General features: G+C 36.2%; 1 protein-coding gene across 1 annotated transcript in view; it reads right to left on the reverse strand.

Annotated features, from left to right (window-relative positions):
- IL1RAPL1 (interleukin 1 receptor accessory protein like 1) overlaps positions 1 to 18,800 on the reverse strand; it is a 651,340-nt gene that overhangs the window by 609,743 nt on the left and 22,797 nt on the right. The gene's annotated exons all lie outside the window — the stretch shown is intronic.

Raw genomic sequence — 18,800 nt, forward strand, 5'->3', positions numbered from 1 at the left:
AAACACATTTTCAAATACAGGGAAAACATAAAACACAAAAGTACCCGTCACAAAGTCCTTGCCCTTTGTTCTCTAAAAGGTGCAAGGAACCAACTAGACCTCAAGCCAAGTCTATCACTTTAGAATAATACACAGAATCAAGCATTCTCATTGGCTGACTTCCTCTGATAAGCTGTGGTTCTGCCAGATTTCACACTTGGAATGTCCAGATCTGTGATAGAATAAATTTTCACGTTTTAAGCCACTAAGTTTGTAGTAACCTGTTACAGTAGCCTCGGGAAACTAATGGAGTAACATTATGGTCCCATATACTTTTTAAAGTTGCTTAGTAGCTAAAGCATAGAATTATATAGTGTCATTCATTCAGTATTAATTGAGCACCTCTGTAACACAAGTTTATGCGTCAAATCTATGTAGATATTTTTGTGATTCTGTGCTCTGAGGAATTCTCAACTGCATCTCCTGCTTCTAAAGACATTAGAATGGTATCCTGAAAATTAGCCTGTGACCTTTCACACCGTTGTTTTTTTTTTCATTTTTTGTTCTACTAATGGTTTAATATAGATCTTAATAACAATCATAGTAATAATTTCTTTACATATGTGATGATCATGATAATAGCCCTAGAGGTAGGTAGTATTATTACCCTCCTTTGGGGATTAAGTTATGACTTCAGGAAGCCAAGTTACCTTCCTAAAGTCATAAAACTAATAACCTTAGTTTTCTGTTTTCAAAGCCTGTGCCGCACTTAACCAGTAAAGCAAAGAACTCCTTTTAACATTCTACTCAAAAATAACTCTCACATTTGTGATGACAAAGAATATATATATATGAAACAAGATGTTGACACTGAAGTTGGAACTAGGTACCAACTTGCAACAGATGTGAAGTAGTAATGTGAGTCACAAATCACTAAATAGAGATTTTTAAAGGAAATGGGTAAGCATCTGTTCCTCACTCTTGAACACTTTGATGACTTTCAGATTATAAATGGTTTACAAAGATGCAGAGGTAGGATTTGGTGCAGATACTTTTGGGAAAGAGCTGTCATCTATCTCCTTGGGGAAGAATTGGGGATTATGACCCATCATCTCCAGCCAACTAAAGGGTTCTTTAAGGGGACCCCTTTAAAATCTATGGAATATATTCTTTGCAGTTGAGAGACATGGAGGAATGAACTTTACCTCATACCCGAGTGAGGCAAAGCAGCTGCTACAGCAGGAAAGATGAGACTATGTTCAAAACTTTGGAGGCCAAGATGTGTGAGTGTTTTTCTATACTTTGGGTGCCTATAAGACTCATCTTCACAGAACAGCCCCATTCTATGTCTGTTATTCCATTGTAATTATTAGTAGTGTCCCCTTTCATTCAGAAAAGTATCTCAGTTTGTATGATGGATTATAATCACCCTAATGTTGGAACACACAGAAAACAGAGTCAACATGGAAATGACTGGGGTTCTGTCCAGTGGACATGTACAAGAGTAGAGGAACCTCAGTAGCAACAACCTGGAGGTGAAGCCTGGATTTTTAGGAAAGAAGGATATAATCACCAGTCTTGTTCACACAGAATAAAGGTGGCTCTATCTGAGTCAAGGAACCTGCAGGGCATGAGGGCTGGGGGAGGGATAGAGAGGGGAGAGAGGAAAGGAGAGAGAAGTAGAAGTTTGTACCTGTTGAGCCTCTTCACCAATATGTACCAAAATATACATTTTTAAAGCAGCAGCATTGAGATATAATTCATATAACATATCATTCATCCATTTCAAATGCACAAGTCAATGGTTTTTAGTATGTATTCATAGGGTTGTGCAACCATCACCACAACGTAATTTTAAAACATTATGTCCCTGTAAAAGAAACCCCAACCCATTAGCAGTTATTCTCCTACTCACCTTTCCACATTTCCGTAAAGAGTCATTTTATACAAAACAGTAACTAATAAATAGTATTACCTGGTTAAAAGTTTAATTTAAGAATTAGAAAGAATAGAAAATAGCCTCTAAGAGAAAACTGCCCAAGGTCAAAGCATTAAATTAAACAAACTGAAAAGAATCAGGAGAAAAACCATTGTAATCATGATATTAAGAATTGAGAAATGACTTGATCTCTGTCATTGATAGTAAACAATATAAATTAACTTTAATTTTTTTAATATGCCTTTTTCACTTCATATAATACAATAGAAGAGAAACCTTGAGAAGATGGCATATATAGCATTCATTCTCAACCCTAGCTATACATTAAAATCACCAAGGAAACTTGTAAAAATACCAACATCCTAGTACCCAGGAAAATTAAACCTGAGCATTAGAGATTCATATTTGGAGCCAGCCTTCAACCACTACTATATATTGTCATAATTCTCATGAGGATCATGGGTATTTAAACAGCTAAAGTTTGGGAGAGAAATGTAAAAGACGACAGGTTTAGATTATACATATTACCTTCATTTTTTTCTGCAGAAATTTTATGTAAAATAATGGGAGTGTGTTGCCATGTAGAAATATGCAAGCAAAAAAATATTGAAAACTATTGCTACAAAAGAAAGAGCATAAATTCTCAAGTTCTACAAAGTTGGTACAGATTCCAGTCCCAGTATGACAGTGGGAAGTCACATAAATTCTGTGAGCCTTGAATTTTCAGCTGGGTATTGGAAATAATCATAGTCTATTTATTTACAGAGTCATTGTGAGAATAAGGAAAAGTGTAATATCACTATCATTAAAGTATAACAAGTGGTGGCTACATTATTATTCAAATAAGTCAGTATTACAGTTGAAACATAAATAATTATCTTTTTAGGCTGTTCACTTAATGAGATGATAGTGAAGTCTATGACCCTTTCCAACAATGCATTCTCAATATTACTCATCTTTTCAAGTATTATTAAAAATAGATTTACAAAAAAATGCATTTAAAAGTAGATGTAGGGTTTCCCTGGTGGCACAGTGGTTGAGAGTCCGCCTGCCGATGCAGGGGATGCGGGTTCATGCCCTGGTCCGGGAAGATCCCACATGCCGCGGAGTGGCTGGGCCCGTGAGCCATGGCTGCTGAGCCTGCGAGTCCGGAGCCCGCATACCGCAAAAAAAAAAAAAAAAAAAAAGTAGATGTAGATGCAAGTAGAAAAATGCATCAATGTACAAAACACCTTATACAATTTTCTACAGTGAAAGTACAGTGGCTGCTAATAATTTGCTTCTATTTGGAAGGAGTTAAAACTCAATAAGAAACTTTGGATAAAAATTGAGAGTCCTTGGAAAGGCATACAACTGAACTAGAAAGATATTATACTTGACTAGATCTAAGGTCATAAATATGTCTTTATATATATACAAACCAATTCATCATAAATAAGACAAGGAGATACAGGATCCTTTTTTCAAAGGCAAGTGTCAATGAATTAACAAAATACCTTGAATGAAACCAGGTGTCACTTTCTCTTATCCTAACCTTCACAACATAAAAGAGAAAAAACAGCTTTGGTGTTTCTACATAGCTACATATGTAAGGTTTTCAAAGAGATACCAATTTTTTACATGAAAATAAGTAGACAAATGGGTATTTAAATGACCAAGAAGATAATGATTGGAATGGTCCCTTGTGAAATGTATCAACCAACCTGAAACGGTGTCTGATTTTATACAGTGCCTGATTTTTCAAGGAAGTGTAAAGAATACAGATGGCAAAATAAAATAAAATCTAGAATTCAAAACAAGTACAAAAAAAGGACAGTGGCAATTCTTGCCAATTAATTTTGAATAACTGCATAAGGAAGAATGTGGAGTATGAACATGAAGATGTGAAAAACTTCATCTGTCCTCTGGAATTACACTCCTGGGTGACCTTTGACAGCTTCATTAATTTAAAAAACGTTTATCTAGTGCTCACTCTGTGACAGATCCCACGCTAAGTACTGTGAGTAGAAACACGATTAACAAATGCACATTCTACTCCTGGAAAGGCTCATCTGTGTGACTGAGACATATACTCGTACTTTATTCTTTCTAATTGTCTATATCAAAACACTTGACGAATATGAATAGTGACCATAATATCAAGAAATTAACCTAAATATCTGTCAAAATGGAGGAATTTCTGATGCTATGTGAAAAAGAGAGAGGAGAACTGAGAAATACTCATGAGCTATTCCACACAAAGCTAAATACAAAAATGTTAAAACCAATAGCAGTCATTTTTTTTAATAACAAGTAGTTTAATCTTTCCGCGGGTTAAAAAAATGTAGAATAGCTTGGTCTTTACTAGCACATTACACAAATTTAAAATACCACTGAATAATAACAACACTATAAAACTAATTGCATATTATATAAGCCACATGTGTATAAAGCAGTGATGTTGAATTGTTCATATGATTGTATAAGAATTTATGAGGAAATAAACTAATCTTATAGACACTTTAAAATGTATGATATTATTCCAAATCCAAAAATGATATCCTTTTGTAAATGAGAGTATTATGTCATGTTGTTATGTGAAAATCCGTGTACTGTTGTCGGAGACCAAAAAAGAAATAAAGAAAAAGTATTTGAACCAGGGCTTGGTGCTAGGGATAAAAGAGAAGATATGGAAAGAAAGAAAATAGTTGACAAAATGTGCAAATCTTGGTGACTGATTGAATGGGAAAGTAAGGATGTTGGTGAACAAGAATGACTCCACTGTTCCTCACCTAGGTTACCCTAAAGATGCTGTGCTAAGAGAAGAGGGGGAGAGACTTACTCAGCATGAGTTCAGACATGGTGAGTTTCATATACCTGTGGAACCACTACATGAAAGTGTCAGATGGTGAAGCAAAGGGTGGAAGAAGGCATGGGGGCACCAAGACGGTGTGCAGAGTGAGAAGAGTAAAGGAACTGGGATGGAAGCATGGCAGCACCTATAACTAAAAGGTAACTTGGAGAAAGAGGAGCTCATGGCCAATACTGATGAAGTGTCCACAGAAGAATGAGAACAGAGGATGGTGTCATAGGAGTCAAGTGTGTTGAGAATTTCTAAGACAGAGTAATCAACAGTGTCAAGTGCAGAAGAGAGACCTGGTAAAGAATAACTAGTACATACTCACTAAATTTACCAATACAAACGTCATCACTCATCATAAAAACAACACTTTTTGCCCAGTGATGAGTAGAGACTGAACTGCACTGGCTTAGGAGGAAATGGGAGATTAGATCACAGAGATAAAGAACTGAGATTACTCCCTTGAGAAGTTTGGCTCAGAAAAGAAGAGAGTGAAACGGCAGTTCCGTGAGAAAGGAGAAGATGAAGCTAACCATAGAGTTGAAAGAGAAAAGGAATCAAAAGAATCAAAGACACAGGTGAAATAATTATCTCTTAAGTGGAAGATGAGACCCTCACCCCTGGAGACAGGAAAAAAGGCATGAGGTTAGTTGTGGTCATGAATACATTAATAATTAGGATAAAGGGAAGGTAAGAGCATTCATAGCTGATGGTCTCAAATGTTTAAAAACTTACCAGATGGAAGAATATAGGCTAAAGGGAGAGGAGGGAAAAGAAGGGTCGAATAGGGAACCTGAGAAGAATAGGTTAGTTTTGGAATTGTCCTTCAGTGGAGTTTTAAACAGAGCTGAGCTCAGACAAGTAAAATACTGATGAAGAGCTCTTACTGCTGTGTAAGACTACAATTAATAAACACACAAAGAGAAAGCAACTCCATGAACTTGGCTTCTGTTATTTTTTTTTCTATCACGAAGACTCATTATTTAATTTATTTTATTTCATAATGTAATTGGAAAACTAAAGGGTTTTTCCCAAGTATGGATTTCATTAGAAGATTTAAGCTTCATAACAGGGAATATCATTCCGAAAACGTTTAAAGGTTAGACCATTAATAAGAAAGCCTTATTTAACAATAAATTATTAACATTGATTTGTATTATTTATATTTTGATTTATGTCTCTGCTTACATTTCTTCCTTCTATTTGTAGGCAAATATCTGTCCTATAATTCACATAAATACCTTTTCCATGATCCTCCACGAAACGTACACATAGAGTAGTTGCCTAATAAAACGTAGAGTGACATCCTATAGGATTCTGGGTTATTAAGCCCAAATTTAGAGAATTATTACCTGAATTTATTACTCCTTCCGAAAGTAGAAAAGTGATATAACCTGACCTCCCTTTAAGAAACAAATATCTTTTTGATAATTCTAAATACGTGTGCTAAAAGAAAATATCTCAGCACGACTCAACACACACAGACACACACACAAACACACACAGAGATACACACATTCTATATACTCATACACATGCTGCTATTTTTCAAAATATAAAAAGCAGTAATTACAATGAATTACAGCTTAAGATCACCATAATGGAAAAGAATATTTTTAAAAAGAATGTGTGTGTGCATATATATATATATATATATATCTGAATCGCTTTGCTCTACGGCAGAAATGAACACATCATTGTAAATCAACTATACTTCAATAATAAGAGAGATCACCTGTTTTGTAAATAAGTTCATTTGTATCATTTTTTTTGACTCCACATATAAATGACATCATATGATACTCATTTACAAAACAGAAACAGACTCACAGACTTCGAAAACAAACTTATGGTTACCAAAGGGGAAACTTGGAGGGGGGGATAAATTAGGAGCTTTGGATTAACATATACACACTACTATATATAAAATAGATAATCAGCAAGGACCTCCTGTATAGCACAGGGAACTCTACTCAGTACTCTGTAATAACCTATATGGGAAAAAAATCTGAAAAACAATGGTTATATGTATAACTGAATCACTTTGCTGTACACCTGAAACTAACACAACATTGTTAACCAACTATACTCCAATATAAAATAAAAAATTTTAAATATTAAAAAATAAAAATGTAAACCAGAAAAAAAGATCACCTGATTTAAGGCATTCAAAATAAATGCATTTATTTGTGAGACCCATTAAAATCAGTAATGAAATTAATAATGTTTCCATTAACGTGTTTGTTCATCAGGAGCCAGAAAATGAGAGAGCATCAAAATGCCATTCATACCAACTTCATAATGCAACCAACAGGAATACCCATTGAGCTTCGTGCTGAGGTGCTTAGTTTGTTGTTTTTATGTACTTTACTCATTATCAATAAGAAGCATACTTGCTAAAAAAATGAAATAGGCAACACTTTCAAACTAATATTTAAATTTATGTGTAGTAAAAAAATACAGCAACTTAAAAGCTGATACTTGTTCTTTTTAATTTGCCTTAAAAGATGGCAAAAATTCTAAGACGAGATTAGTCTAAGAACAATTGAGTTATCAAAATAATTGTTGCTCTATAATGATGAATACTTCCCTGAAAATATTTTTTAAAGTGGGAAAAATCTTGAACATGTTTTACAGGCTCTTTGAAAATTTTCCTTTGCATATTTTGCCACCAGAATTAGAAAAAGTGAGCAGCATAACATTATCACTTATGGTTATCACAGTTATTCCTGACATATTATGATTAGCCCTGATTGAAATGACATTCCCAACATGTACCAAATTTGTGAAAATGGTAATTGCATTCTGCATTTACATGACGTTATTCTTTTAGCCTGCCGATTGGTTATACAAGTTTTATAGGCATCTTTCTGTGAAATAAACTCTATGCATACTTAGATCTTTGGTGTTATTTCTCAATAATTCTCTTTTACTTTATGCTCACCAATAATTATTAAAGATAGGCAGATTTACACTAATAAAAAGAAAGGGAAAATACCCCATCAAATTCATGTGAAGTAGTTTTGTATTAAAATGTTTTGCTTCTTTTCAAATAATACACAACATGCAGGTCTCTTGGCTCCTTAAGCCTATATTATGGTGTGCTTTCCCACATTAGTGAAATGTCTATATGGCTCAAATTAGTTAAGTAAACTCTTCCAGATGATACTTGGCTACAGACAAAACCTCTCCCTGGGATACAATAATCAAAAGAAAGCCAAAATTCGTTGTGGTAGTGATATGCTATTTCTATACAAATTATGAATTAAACTTCAGGTATTTACTGAATCTTTCTATGAATCAAGCACGGTGTTAGGTTAACAAGCCTTAGGTTTGAGTATCAGTTCATTCTCAAATAGCTTGTTGCGGGTTGCTAAGTGTCTTATCCTGTTTGAGCCTCGCTGTCTCATTTAAATTGAGATAATATTACTTACTTCTCGAGCTTGTTGTCTCAAGTAAGATACTGCATGTCAAAGGATTTTGTTAAGAGTATTGCGAAACTTAAGGTAGATAGCTAGTGGGAAGCAGCCGCATAGCACAGGGAGATCAGCTCGGTGCTTTGTGACGCCTGGAGGGGTGGGATAGGGAGGGTGGGAGGGAGGGAGATGCAAGAGGGAAGAGATATAGGAACATATGTATATGTATAACTGATTCACTTTGTTATAAAGCAGAAACTAACACACCATTGTAAAGCAATTATACTCCAATAAAGATGAAAAAAAAAAAAAAGAGTATTGCGTATATTGTTGTTACCTTACAGGATTACTGAGGGACTGAAAAGGAGAATACATCAGAAATGTACTGAAAAAAATCTTTTAAATATCATGCAAATGGAAGGTGGTATTTTTATTATTGAATAAATTCACACACACACACACACATACACAGGCACACAAACATGAATGCTGCTAAAACTGAAAGATCTCTCTATCTTCCCAGAAGACACATTGTATTTAATGTGCAATCATGTCCTCTTTTACTTAAATATTCACTACTGATCCCTCAGGGAATGAAACAAATCAACAAATATATAGCATGGACTCAGAAGCATAAATTGTGGTAAATTTTATGAAGCTCCTTAAGGTTTTTCTTTCTGATTGAAATTGCTGTCCCAGCTACAACAATTTTTATCTATGGTGCATCAGCAGATGCTATCCTAAACATGCTGTTATGTATAAAAATATTTTCCAACAAATAATTACCTATGAACCATATTCTTCAAAATAAAAGAAAATGACAGTATTTATGAACTACATACCTCTGATTTTAAAAGCCAGAAGTGGTTAATTTCCTAGATGAATTACTAGAAGATATCACTCCCTTGACCTCTGAGGGATTAAAAAAAATATACAAATTTGCTTTTGTTGTCATGTTAACACCATTGTTTTTGACAGTCATTTTGCAAATTTTCTAGTGTTTTTCTTGACACCAGCTTGGAGTTAGGGTTTCAGCAATTGTGACACAAGATCCTAAAATATTTGGGGAAGATTAGAGAATTTTTCCTAGAATCCCATAGACAACGCCATCATTGATCCTACGTAGTTATTATTCTCACTTAAAAATTCAATCACAAATCAAAATACACATGCTTAGGCTTTCTGTTTGCCTTTAATTTTCATTTTTCATAATGTGCCCCAGGACCTTTGGCAATGTGGCAGGTGGACTGTTTTGCTTGACCTTGAGGTTACCTAGGAAATTGACCACATTTGACTTTTTTCATGTTCATCAGAAATAGTTCATGAATACTGTCATTTTCTGTGGCTCTGGGATGCTAACTATAGCTCATTTCTCAATTCAAAAATAATATAAGATCTACTGTAGCAAAAAACCAACCCTTAGAAGAGTAAAGGAAATATTTTGGAACTGAGAAAGCAGTCAGAGAATGGCCTAAGGGCATTGGGGTTTTCGACAAAGAAGGAGAGATAGCACGCTGTTAAAGATTTTCTGAAAGAGGAGGGACTACCCAGTTGCGCCTGGGTCTGGAGTAAAGTAATGCTTGGGGAAGTAGTCATGATTTATTTGGAAGCCCCTTACACTCAACCTTTTTAAATGTGCTATCTTCATCTCCATGCCCGTACCTGCTGCTCCTGCCCCATAACTACAACCCTTGGATTTTTCCTTGACTGAGCTCCCTCTCTCTTCTTTATCCCAACATCTTAGTTTAATCCATCATTTACTTCTTTCTTTTGAGTGCATCTCATCTCATGTATACTACCTCAGCTTTACCCTATGACTGATATCACTGGGAAGATCTGAAGAACCTCTTTCCATTTCTTCTTTGAAACCAAGCTCCAGGTAAGCAGGAATGACTGAACACTCACTCTGCTCGAATTCAGTCTCTCTCTACTGCTAGCATTACCTCCTAAAATGGGTTATCATGGGATGGCTCCACTAGTAAACCTCTCTTGACTCCTTGCTTACAGAATTGTGCATGTGGACCTTAAGGGTACTGCTTCAATGACTCATACTGGGCTTCTGACTATTGGTCTTGGACTGTGACTCTTTACTGCAGGCAGTTTTTCTGTCTTGCCTATAACATTAGAATCACTAGGGAAGCATTAAACAAACAAGCAAAACACAAAAACATTTAAAAATACAGATTCCCAAGCTTCATCCCAGATCAATGAAATCAGAATCTCTAGGAGGTTTTAGGCATAACCTGGACAATTATAAAAGTCTTTCCATGTGACTCTAGTGTACAAACAAAACATATGTGCCAACCACTAGAGCATACAGGACAGAAGCCCAATTTCTTACCCTGATTCAAACAAACAAACAAACAAAAAACCTTGACCCTTTGGTTGGAATCAACTTACGTTTACTGAAAACACAGATTACTGTAATTATATATTGAATTTATTATTATTTATCACACTGTTCTTATCCAGACTCATCTTCTGCTGCTCCATCTGGAATCTCACCTTCTCCTCATATCTGGAACCCAGCATGGAAATTAATAGCTCCTACTCTTTGTACGTACTTTTCCCTTAGCCTGGAATGATCTTTTGACCCTTGGCTGTCTCACAGATTACTCTTCATCCTTCAAGGCCCAGGTCAAAGATCAACTTCACTAGGACAGTTTTTCTGACTTTTCTAAATTTCCCGGGCTGCCTCAGCATGTCAATTCATATTTTTCCCAGAGCACACTCCATGTCACAGGGTAACATGTCTATTAGTGCAAAGGTTATTTGAGCACATGGTCCTTTCATCTCTGTGCCTTTACACATAGCAAAGGACATATATGGATTACGGTGGATGCTCTAGAATGAGTTAATAGAAGAATGGGTTGCTACATTAAGAATACTTCATTTAAAACAGAAGATATTTTACAGTCTTTGTACATCTGCTAAGTGACAGGTATCCTACTAAGGACTTTATTCACAGTATTTCATTGAGTTCTCAAAATAACCACAAGAAAAAGTTCCCACTGATATCCCCTTTTTACAACTCAGGACACTCAAAAAGGTTGTTAACCAGATAGTTTAATCTTCAAGGTCCCTATATCAGTATGACTTTATTCTTTGTTCCAAGAAGTCTTTTCCCAGGAAATAATGCTATAAACTAATATATAGCTTCATTGGTGGCTTCAGGACATTCCTGAAAATACATTTATCTGAACTATAGAGTGATCAACCAGCTCTGCCTCAAGACACTAAGTTATCTTGAGGGAAAAAAAACCCCTTTATTGGACAATGCATTGTTCAGCTGGATGAACCCTCTCACTTACCAACAGCTCTTTACTCATTAAGACTTACGCCAAAACCCTTGATTCACTGCATCCACCAACCCTTGTCTGTATCTTGGATTTTGCCCAATTTCATTCTGATCTTTGCATTCAAAGACCTGCTTTAATCTACTTGAATCCAACTCCCCCCCAAACCTATACATATCTACCCTCAAGCTCCATCTTCTGAGAATCTACTAAGAACCTCTCAAGATGCTGGTCTCTTTTACTGCACCAAGTAATCCGCTCAGGTTTGCTTAATCTATGTGTTATACTGGTGGGTATTTTGGGAATCTGACACTAATTAACGGCACTCACTTCCAGAGTCGGGAACAAATCCTTAACTAAATCTGTGTTTGAGATAACCACCCTACATTGTCTCTGTTAATAAAAGTAGTTTTTAAAATTCCAATCAGTCTTACATGACCTGCTTTGTAAGTATCTATAAAAAATGCTTCCTAACACTTACATTTTTTTAGGATAAGAGACGGTCTACAATATTGTTTTAAGCATACACTGTTATGTGAAAAAGGTAAGGTTTTGATGTGAATGGAGACACTTCATCCTTTGAAACTATAAAGTATGTAGGCTGACGGCAGGGTTAGAGGAGTAGATTAGTGTTGTCGGGAACAGTGAGTTCTTAGTAACATTTCTAGGATTTGCTTTTTTTTTGTACATTTGTTGCACTTGGAGTTGCTTCCCTAATCTTACAGTGTGCCACCTTTTTAGGCTTCCTGGACAGAGAACCATTTCCTAAAAGAATTGCTAACACTGATTGTTTACTATGTGCTAGACACCTTTCTATGACCTTTAGTTCTTAGGGTCCAGGAATAAACTTGGACTACATCTTACAGGAATTTTAAACTACTCTAAGGCTATGGAATTTATCTTGAAAGAAACTGAGATAACTCTTGAAGAGTATAATCTGGGGAGAGGCTTAATGAGATTTACATTTTAGAATGTTTCTTACTTTTCTGAGAATAGATTAGGAAAGAAAGGAGGATACAGAGAAATCAGTTGGAAGGTTGCTGGAAGTGGGAAAAGACAGAGGACACGAGCATGTGAGTGTATGAGTGTGTGTGTATGTGTAGCTATGTGTGTGTGCCTGCATGTGTGTCTGTTCTATTGGAGACTAAAAGATGGGAGACCTGTCCCTGCACTCAGGTTAAAATTTTGACAGTTATTTTGAGAACACTGAAGATTATACACAAACTCTCTGTGGTTAGCATTATAGCTTTTAATTTTTGTGATTAGCAGTAAAACTTTTAAAGTTAGAACAATCTCTTTCTTTGGTGTGTGTTGGAATGTGTAGGGGTTGGACAGGGAGAGTGGATGGAGTGGCAGAAAGGAAGCAGAAAATGTTTAGTGCATGTTATTCTCAAACCAACCTGCAAAAACTGGTTTAATCCCTCCGACTTAAGGGTATAAGGAAGCAAGCCTGAATAAAACAGGTTAAGTGGCAAACTGTGGGGAGGGGAGTCAGTGAAATAAGAAATGAAAAAAGGCCCTCTTTTTAAATCAATGCCCTACTTGTCCTCCAGTCTCCCTCTGGAAAGTTCCCCATGACAAATCTCGATGATGTGTCCACCTCTGTATTCCCATAGCCCTCTGTGCTTTTGGAACTTACCAGACTGCATGTACTGTAGTTATTTCTTTACTAATCAGTCTCTCCCATTAGAAAGAGCTTAATAAACGAACAAGACTGTATCACAACCGTGCCCATTACATAGCTCAAGAGATGTTAGTTGAGTGAATACACAAATGAACAAGCAAATAAAACAAGGAATAATGTGTAACTGGCCCTAAACACCTTATCACTTTTTACTGTTGCTTTAAAAAGAAGTGTACCCCAATGTTCTACTCAGATGTAAACGAGGGATTCCTTGCTCAACTAAATTTGGGAACTACTAGGTTAAGCTGGGTTTTGTTTTCTAAAGAAAAAAGTTTAAACGTTTTTCTTTATTCTTGAAGAACACATCAAAGAAGATTGTGTTCTTCAGTATGGTAGCCATCAGCAAAATATGACTACTTAATTTATATGATATAAAATTAAAAATTCAGTTATTCAGTTTTAATAACCATACCTCAAGTGCTTAACAGTCACATGTGGTTATTGGCTAATGTACTGGACAGCAAAGATAATAGAATGTTTTCCTCTTTACACAAAGTTACATTCGATAATGCTAATTGCACTGACCCAGAGATAATATTACTCCTGAAAACAATCTTTGGGAAGCCCTGTTCCTGACATGTCACTATTATAGGAATCTTTAGACTACAAAACGTAACGCAACTCTGCCATATTCTTTACTGCTTATGCATATCAATTACATGTAGAATGAAAAGAAAGCAGGTAGTTGTTTTTAAAATTTAATCTTCATTTATTGAGTACATTTTATGTACAAAATGTCTTTTATACTTGGGACTTGGTAAAAATAATTATGAAATATAAGTAGTCAAAGCAAAAAGATTTATATGTCATCATCCATGAGCTCGTTTTAAAGCCATTATACACTGCTTTGATCTCTACTTTTGGCAACTTCTAATTGTGAAGAGTCCCTCTAGAAGGCAATTTGCCACACTCCATTTTACTCCAATCATTTGGAGAGTCCTAGAAGTTTCATGGGGAAAAATAGTAATTTAGGAAACGGAAATTAGGTTTTTCAGTTCATTTTCTCAGACAATGAAAAAATAGAGTAACATCAAAGAAAAGGACTTTTATAAATTTAAATAAATAGGAATGCCTGGAAGGATTTAAATAGATCAAGATAAATCTTTCTCCTGGCAATAAAGAAATAAATGCTGCAAACTTCATTTATGTCTGAGTCAGAATTCAAGTTAACTTTTGAATTTAGGAAGAGGATTCGAAGCTACTTAAGAGGTGGTAATAAATTGTTTATTCTCTGATTCTTCTGAGCTCTCTCATTATTTTGTTATCACATACATTTCTTATGATTTAAAATGGTGTGTTTTCTTTGTTTTTTTGTTTGTTTTTGTGGTGTGATCTCTCAACTGAGCGTCTCTTGGGACAATGACACAATATACTTAACACTCTCATGCTTTTTATTCCTTGCTCTCCATTATGTTAATGTTCACATTCCAAAGACAATTATTTCCATTTATTCTTCTCCTTACTCCATTAGCCTCCCCATGCTGTCTCATCAGTCAGATTCCAGAAATGATTTTTTTGCCCTTTCTAAATCTGTGCTTTAATGTGTCTTTTTGTTGTTATTTTGTTTTGTTTTCTGATTTCACTGTCTGATTTCCGCTAGTTCTATCAACAATTATAGGAGAAAAAGAAGTCACAATATAATTTTCAAAGATGTAAAAAACCTTAACCTCATACAAATATACCGTGAATATATGTGAAAGGTTTAGAGAGAACCAGAGGATGACAAAGTTCGTTCTAAAGGAATGCCATAGACTGGTATATGCAATCAGTGATCAGAACTGCCTTCACATCTCCCTCAGCTTGACTAAAACTTCAGACAGGTTTCTTCCTGATGACAGCCTCCCACCCGCCACCTTCCTTTTCTTAGAGCACTTACTTTGAGAAGCCCTATAATTGTAGAGTCTTGCTCTGTCTCTTTGAGATGTAAATCTTCTACAACCCAGGAATGTCTTTCTCAAGCACCTGGGAGCCATCCTTTTGAAATGTAATCATCAAGGAGAGCATCCCTGTCTCTCAGTCTCTGTGGGAGGGTAGGAGTCTAACTTTGATAAGTATCAATTAGCATAGGTGGTCTAACACACTGCCCAACCTTCCCTTAACGCCTTCCAGTACTTTTCCACTAGCTCACACACTGCTTAAAAACCCCCTGTGGGACTTCCCTGGTGGTCCAGTGGTTAAGAATCCGCGCTTCCACGGCAGGGGGCACGGGTTCGATCCCTGATTGGGGAACTAAGATCCTGCATGCCTCGCGGCGGAAACAAACAAAAGAGAAAAAAAAAAAAAAAGCACACACACACACACACACACACACACACACACACACACACACACACAAAACGCCCTATGTTCAATCTCTAGTCCCTATTGCATTAGTCTTGAATGAAGTCTTCTTGCCATTTGTAACAAGTGGCCGGTGCAATATCTCTTTGACAAAGGAAAAAGTTTTGGAATAAGATTGTAAAGTTAGATACAAAACTGGCTAATGTCCTACAGGGCAATAAACTGTGACCCTGGGGTTTGGTTTTCTTCTGAAGAGAATTAATTTGCACCCCTCTCAGACGAAAATAATTTACAACTTATCAGTTTGCTACAAGTTAACATCTCACTTCACAGAGTCCGGGATAATAACCCTCATCATGTGTTTGGAAATAATTAACACGCTTAAGGTTTCAGAAACACCTTGTCAAATACTGGTCAAGCGGTTTTAGTGAATTTTTTAAGTTATTTTTTTCTAAAGATTGTAAGGCCATGGCTTGATTTCCTCTGGAAGTTTTCTAATGCCACATATTTAATCATTTAGTTACTTGTCTGTTTTCATCAATTTCTAGATTTCATCAATTCTAAGATGCACATTTTGCTCACATTTTATCATCTCTGAAACTGGAATGTCTTTTACAGTTGCTGTGATAAGAAAGCATTGTGTCATAGTTTATTGGCACAGATATTGTGCCTCTTACAATATTTGGCGTCTTACATTCACTGAAAAAAGATAAGTGTCTGCAGAGAATTTATGAAGGTTGCTATCAAGGAAAAAATGTACAAATGATGACAAAGCTTTCCACTTAACAAAATAAGCGTCTGCGATTGTGTGTCTAGTTAATTCAAGTCCACATAATGACTCAAATTTTACTCTCTTACACTTCCCTTTTAGACTATGTATAGCCCTTAGTTCCAAATCACACTCCCTGTAGTTTTCTATATATTTTTCTCTGCTGCAATGGCTTTTCATATCTCCTATTTTATTTCCTTCATCTCCTTATTTCATCAAAATGTATTTAAATTCATCGAGCTGTTTGTATGTACCATTGTTATTTTAGTGGTGATCATAAATAAAATATTGAAAACTTCCAAAAGAAATAAAATCATGCCTTCCCAAATTTCAGAAAAACAAAGAAAAAAATACTGAAATAAGTTGATTGACCAGTATTTGACAAGGTGTTTCTGAAACTTTCAGATAGTTAATTGAGTAACTTCCAAAGAGCATTAGAAAACACATGCAACGGGTCATTATGTCAGACTATAGTCAGGAGAAGTGTTAACTAAATGAAAAGGGCAGGATAGAGACTGCAGATACTTTAAACAGCAATAGATACCAGCACAACAACATGAAACAAGGAAGCTCTAAGAAACGTAAAGTAGTTGTAAGTGGCTGATGTAGGGGAAAGTGGCTTGAGGGTGCCCTAGGGTAGTAGCTATAGGAGAGATGGTAAAGAACCTTTGTGCTTTAACAGAGTTTAAATTTTATCCTGAAAAGTTGAGGCATCACTGAAGGAACTTTAAACAGGGAGTAACAAGTTCAGGTTTATATTTTATAAATATCACCTTATAAACAGTGAGGAATAAAAATTTCTAATAGCTGGATTGCAAGTAATTAAACATGTGAGAGTTAACGAGAGATGAGATTAAGGAGTAGTAATGGACCCTGGGGACCTGAAATTCTGGTTCACCATCAACCTGGCATTTAAAGCAAACGGATTCAATGGCTTCCAGGTCTGCCCTCACCTCAACCAAGTGAATCATCCTCCTAAAGAGACAGTAAGATTGAGGTCACCATGTCTGTCATCTCCAGTTTCATAAATTGATGTTAAAACTGTAAGCATCCCCCCACCAAGACACACATACCTTTACTGCACACGCGGCTCCATAATGGTCTGTATTTCATTCATTCATATCCAGTGCCCACACATATCCCATATCTCAAACTCTTTCTCTATATACTCTGGTATAATATTTCCATAATCACATAACTGCCTTAAATCCATAGCATGCCCTTCTCTTTCTGGCATGAACCCAATAAAATGTAGCTCTCCTCTGTGATTATCACTTCCCCTGCAGCCATCTCAAGTGGTGCCTATTTATTTCCTCACAGTCTACACTTCAGAGACAGGAGCTGGGGTTGATGCTCTTGCTTCTTGCTATGGCTCCTAAGTAAAGCTTATCCACTCTCTTCTCTAAAATCCTGCTCCTTTGAAATGTATACCAGTTGGCTCTATAATCTTTTGCCGTCTCTACTCTCATTTTCCTGCCTCACTCAAGGAAGGCTTAGGTACCTGGTTTTAAGATTTCCTGCTTACATCAAGTTCTGCCGCCAGTTAACCTTGGTGTCTTCAAGACATTGGAGGATGACCCATCATAACACCATGCACGTTCATCAAGATAGGCTAGACTATCAATGAGCCCCAAATCTTACAGTGACATAATAATAAAGGTTTATGACTCACTCAAGCTACATGTCTGCCATGGGTTGGTTGAGGGTTATGCTACATCATCTCATTCTGCAGGTCTGATCAGTTAAATCTTTAGAAACTCAGACCTGATTATAATCTCCCATAACACCATCTTTCCTCTTTAACAGCTGTTATAATTTTCCATGTATTTTGTGATTTCTGATTGTATTTCTTGGCCTGTGCTCTGTAAGGCCTATAAGGACAAAGGCTGTGTCTGTTTTTGCTGGTCTTACTTAGATTCTTCAATAATTAGCCCAGTGCTAGCCACATAATAGGCATTCAATAAATGTTCATTGAATTCAATAATGGATAGAGGGGTGAACAGATGAATGAGTGGATGGTAATGACATTGACTGGAGGGAGGGAGGGAGGAAGGGGGCGGGGAGTAGAAGAAAGTTTTAGGGAAGCAGTAAAAAACCCTCTAGTCACTGAATGGGAAGTGTTTATGGGCGATCAAAGAGTAGGTGACCAGCAGTCAGGTTAAAGCTGGAGGAAGAGTTAGGGGTAGATATACAAATTTGTAAATTATCAGAATATAAGTAATGGTTGATTTAAAAGCAAGAAATGCTTACATGTTAGATTGATTGCATTGATGGCTACAATTTACCTGTATCCATGTCTCCAATGCAATGTCACTTTGTAGCTCCTTCCAACAAGAACTAATTTTCTTTTCTACTCCTTGAATCTGGGCTGCCTTTGTCACTTGCTTTGGCCAACAGAATGCAGCAAATTTTACGACAGTGTGCCAATTCTGAGCTTAGGCATCAAGAGGCCTCAATGCCTTCATTCTCCTTCTTGGAACCCAGCCCCTTCTGGATGGAAAAACATGAGTTAGTCTGTGGAGGATTAGAGACCATGGGGAGAGGCCAATTTTACCAACTGAGGCCATATTAGACTGGCCTCTACGTAAATAATCCCAA

This window comes from Delphinapterus leucas, chromosome X (assembly GCF_059928025.1).
Source record: "Delphinapterus leucas isolate spDelLeu-1000000601 "Yukka" chromosome X, BTC_Dleu_Yukka2, whole genome shotgun sequence".
Taxonomy (NCBI): Eukaryota; Metazoa; Chordata; class Mammalia; order Artiodactyla; family Monodontidae; genus Delphinapterus; species Delphinapterus leucas.